Genomic DNA, 5,500 nt, shown 5'->3' with positions numbered 1-5,500 from the left:
TGCTGTGTGTCTTGTGTCAGAGGTGGTTTTGGAGACCTTCTTCCTGTTTTGTAAATGAATGAGTGAATGAATATATTAATGAAGTAATGAAGATAATAAAGTGAAATAATCTTTAAAATATGCATTTTCACTCACCTGAACCACATGAGTCCAGAGAGACATGAAGCCAGTATGACACCCAGAACAACCACTATGATTCCTAAAGCTGCAGTTAGAACTGAGGTCTGTTTCCCTAAAAGATAATATAGATGATATGAGAACATGTTATTATGAAGTGAAAACGAACATACAGCAAAACAGGACATTAATGTAATACTTGTATATAGAAGCCTATGTATAGTTATAAACCAAAGTGGAATAAGGCAAACGAGAAGAATATTACCTTGAAACATAATTTCTTATTGAACATCATTTTGTATTGAAGATGTAACTTTACCTGCTACAATGATCATCAGAGCTGTAGAGTTCATAGATCCTCTTCCATTCTGGGCCTCACAGTAATATTCTCCTCTGTCCTCAGAGCTGATGTTAGTGATGCTGTAACTCTGTCCTGATGCTTTTGGTGAGGTTACGTTCTTCTTGTACCAGGTGTATTTGTCCACAGGTGGGTTGGCATCACTGCTGCAGGTCAGAGTCACTGAACTGCCCTCCACTAATTCACCAGAGGGACTGACTGACACTGAGGTGTTCCATGGACCATCTGGTGTAAAATAAATTGTATTTATTTATAGCAACATTTGTGTTTAGTTGAAATGATTTATAAATTATAATAAATTATTAATTCAGAGCAAAAGAAAATGTGAAACAGAATCACAATAAATAATGATGACATTGTGGTAATGCACATTCAGGGAAATGGATGAGTCACGATCGTGTGGAGAGACGGACCAAGGCGCAGCATGAGTGGAGTTCTACATCTTTATTTTTAGTGAAACTTAAAATAAACCAAGAAACTAACAACGCCGACAGTACTGAGGTGCAACATGAACTCACTCAAAAACAATATCCCACAAAGCAGGTGGGAGAAAGGGCTTCCTGAATATGATCCCCAATTAGAGGCAACAATTACCAGCTGCCTCTAATTGGGAACCACACAAACCAGCCAAATAGAAAATAAATGACTAGAACACACCCCTAGTCACGCTCTGACCTAAACGCCATAGAGAACCGAGGGCTCTCTATGGTCAGGGAGTGACAGGATGTTACACACTAAAATATGTATTGATAGATATATTATTGTGTAAAACAATCTATTCTAAATTCAAGTGTCAACATTGTCAGTATATCAAACTGGACATTAAAATCCCCAATGTACTTACATGTGACAATGAGAGTCTCTTCATCAGAGGGGAGATCCTCATGTCCTTCTACAGAACAGGAGTATCTGCCTGTATCCTCACTGCTGACTGAGAACAGGATATAGACAGGAGAGGAGGTGTTGCTGTTTGGTAGAGACTGTCCATTCTTATACCAACTGTAGGCTGTGATGGGGTCCAGTGTACAGTTGGTTCTACATCTCAGTGTGACTCTCTCCCCCTCTGACACAGATGTAGGATCCATCTCCAACACAACATCTGGAGTAAAAGGAACCACATCATTATTTTCCTCCTATATATGTCCTCTTATGTGAAATATTATATATTTTTTCCCTGTTACATAACACTGCAGTGTCTGCATGACTGCCCTTAAATAAGGTAATTACGGTCATTAATTTGATATATTTAGACAGGACAGTCAACTCTGTAATAATTTCCACTGTTTTCCAGGAAGTCCTGGGTTCCATAGAATCAATAAAACAGATTAAAACACAACATTCTCATTAGCATACATACAAAACAACACTCACATTACAGCTATCTAGATATGTGTCATAGATGTGAGATGAGTGACAGATTACCTGTGACAGTCAGGGAGACAGGTGAGCCAGAATACTTTCCTCCAGATGTTATGAATCTGAACATGTACCCAGCAGAGTCACTCAATCTCAGGTCTGTGATTCTCAGGGTACAGTCACTCTCCTTATCCCCAAGGTACTCTATATGACCCTCATACCCTGGCACTGAGCTCAGATCTTCAGCCTCCATACCAGACCATTTAGTAAACCAGAAAGCTTGTTTGATCTCATGATAACTGGGATATGTGTAAGAGCAGGATATGTCCACTGTTGTCCCCTTCAAGGCACAGATCTTCTGATGGGTGTAAGTCACACTCCAACACTTCTGACCTGAAATACAAGACAATATAACAACATAATAAAATTCTTAATTACAATATCTACTGTATACACTTATGCTGTTACGTTCCCCAGCAAGAAAACCTCAAATTTAACCAAAACAAAAATGGGAATTAATAAAAGAGTCACTGACAAAGACAAAAATGAGACCAGTGGGCTCTGAAAGACACTCATGGGGGAGTCCATTGAAAATGTACTATCAACAACAACTGGAACAAAAAGACATGAGCTTCCACAACATTTACACAAGAAGAGCCAAACAAAATAAAACCCCACAGTTGTAACACATTCTGACTAACGAGTGACACCAATCAGGGCACCTCACCTCCAAGTGTCAATGAAAACAACAAAACAACAATGTTTAAATCATATGCTGTGAAAGTAACCAGGAAGTGACTATCAGCTTTGTAGTTTTTAAACTTTAGTAGTTATTTTTCATGGGTCTTCAGTGCTCAAAAAAAGTAGTGCAATGGTGTACAGGCTCAACAACATAATGAAAGGTATTTGGTAGAAGTAAATCCATCCATTGACTGCATTTTCATGAATTTGATTATATATCTTGAAGCCCATTCAACACTGCGTGGCAAAGCATACGGAACTAAAGCAGAAGTGGACATCACATTCACAGCAAATTAAATGATGATCGTCTGACGACCTGAAACAAATGTTGTATGTAAAAGTCCACACTTACACACTGCAGGAGAGAGGAGATCCCCATGGCCTTTTACAGCACAGGAGTAACTGTCTGCATCACTAAAGGAGTCTGAGTCCAGGCTGGAAGTGTCCTCCTTTACTTTGTGTCCGTTCTTGTACCAGATGTAGGTGGGGTTGTCAGTCAGAGTACAGGTGGTGATACAGGTCAGTGTCCTCTTCCCTGCCTCTGTGGCAGGAGTCACCTTCACCTGCAGGTCTGAATACAGAGTCAATGACAATAACATCATTAAACCAATAGTGTATTATGGATAAAAACATGTATAATGAAACATCTAATAGAAATGTATGTATTAACATGATCCTGTATGTATTAACATGATCCAGTGTTACCTGTGACAGTCAGAGTTGTTCCAGGGAAGCTGTGTCCCCATCTTGATGTCTGTGTGTTGAATATGAACTTGTACTCAGCAGAGTCCTCCTCTCTCAGATCTGTGATTCTCAGGGTGGAGCGACCTCTCTCCTTCTCTCCAACATACTCCACACGACCTGCATACCCTGGGTCTGTGGTTAGGTCCTCAGGCATCAACTCATCCCTCCACCTGTCACTCTGTTTAGGACTAAACCAGAGTGATGATGTGACTGTATCATAACCACTGAAATAACTACAGGATATGTCCACTGTTGACCCCTTCAAGGCACAGATTGTACTATTGGTGTAAGTCACTCTGTAGCAGCTCTGACCCTGAACACCTGAAATATAATGATAAGAATGCATGATTTACTCAGTGGGATCGTGAGCATCAGTAATCCAAAATAGTTCTGCCATCCTGTGTTACTGTTATGCTAAGTGTTATCTATGAGGACTGTTTATTAGACAGAATAATTACACTTGAAAAGTTATACTAGAATACTGAGTTGAATCCACACTTACACACTGCAGGAGAGAGGAGATCCTCATGGCCTTTTACAGCACAGGAGTAACTGTCTGCATCACTAAAGGAGTCTGAGTCCAGGCTGGAAGTGTCCTCCTTTACTTTGTGTCCGTTCTTGTACCAGATGTAGGTGGGGTTGTCAGGCAGAGTACAGGTGGTGCTACAGGTCAGTGTCGTCCAATACTCCCCTCTTGTTCCCCCAGTCACCTTTAGATCTGTAGTTATGAAACAACAATGGAGAACATCTGTCAGTCAGCACCATTCCAAGTTCTCATTGAAAATGTAATACATAATTTGAAGTGGTAACTGTTCTCTTTATGTCAGATTACAGAACCTGTGACAGAGAGAGTGACAACTGAGCCAGATGTCCATGAGCCTGTTGAAAATGAGAAGTAATATGATGCTGAATCCTCCTCTCTCAGGTCTGTGATTCTCAGGGTGCAGTCATTCTCCTTATTCCCACGGTACTCTATACGATCCTCATATTTATCTGGGATGTGAGTCCACGTCAAACTCTTCCATTTATACCATGTGGTTGCTGTGACTGTATGACCTCTGGGATATGTGTAAGAGCAGGATAGATCCACTGTTGACCCCTTCAAGGTACAGAAACGTTTCTTGGTGTAGGTCACAATCCTGCTATTCTGACCCAGAATCACTGAAACAAGGTCACACAACAAAAGGGAATCAGAATGAAGTCAAGGTCTTTTGGCTCACACTGACAGTAAGGTTTGTCCACACTTTGTAGCCATAGTTGCTGAGTTGAGTGTGAATGGAAACCACAGATAAGCATCACTCAGTGAGGTGTGAAAGATAACTATTTAAGTGAAGTGGAGACTCCTAACAGAACACACCAGAATAACATTATGGTTCTTATCCTATTACAAATGTCTGTAGATTGATAAACAGATAAACTTAAAGATAAGAATGAGACCATACCTGCTACAGACCAGAGAAAGACCACCAACACACTTCCTGCTGTTCTCAAGGCCATTGTTGCATCTCCCACCCTGCAGTCTTAGAAACATAAACAACAACTCACTCTATAGCTGGTGAATAACTCCACCTGATACATTGAAGTAGAAACTGTAAATGGGGTACAGGGCCTCATTACTGAAAATGAACCAGGCTCATATTGTGTTGTGTGGCATTGTGCTATATGGTTGTCTATGTGAATACTGTCTGTCTGTAAGTCCATTCCACTATGTATGTAATGTGTGTGATGTGTTGCATGTCTGTCTACGTCTGTCTATTAAAGATGATATGCTGTATGATGCAAAAATGACTTCCTAATGGATACAATAAATGCATCATCAACAACAACAACTTATTGAACAGATCTGTAGTACTGTAAACACATATTTCTGATTGTTCTGAAGCTGTTTCATTCTCAGAACCCCAAATATAGGAGGATCAATGTTCAATCCTCTACGGTCCGTCAAGCTGTACTGCAGCCTAAAGACTGACCACCAGGTTCAATGATAACTCCTATCCCCAAGCTGTGAGGATAAACAGCAAGTGACACACACACATACAGGCACATGCATACACACACACACGCGCGCACACACACACACATACAGACACCATCTGTAGGAAAGGCCCATGGAGTCTGTATCAAAGTCTGGAGAGCTGGTTGTTATGGATGTAGAAAAGTTAAAACACAAATCCTCCACAGTAT

General features: G+C 40.5%; 1 long non-coding RNA gene across 1 annotated transcript; it reads right to left on the bottom strand.

Moving 5' to 3' along the window:
- Positions 1-3,852: 3,852 nt before the first annotated feature.
- LOC135531225 (uncharacterized) lies at positions 3,853-4,836 on the bottom strand. The gene is made up of 3 exons (XR_010453977.1): positions 4,759-4,836; positions 4,154-4,477; positions 3,853-4,034 (listed from the first exon to the last, which is right to left on the bottom strand). It is a non-coding gene; the product is annotated as an uncharacterized LOC135531225 (long non-coding RNA).
- Positions 4,837-5,500: the final 664 nt, after the last annotated feature.

Source organism: Oncorhynchus masou, unplaced genomic scaffold, assembly GCF_036934945.1.
Source record: "Oncorhynchus masou masou isolate Uvic2021 unplaced genomic scaffold, UVic_Omas_1.1 unplaced_scaffold_1560, whole genome shotgun sequence".
Taxonomy (NCBI): Eukaryota; Metazoa; Chordata; class Actinopteri; order Salmoniformes; family Salmonidae; genus Oncorhynchus; species Oncorhynchus masou.
This window is presented reverse-complemented; position numbering and strand designations above follow the sequence as displayed.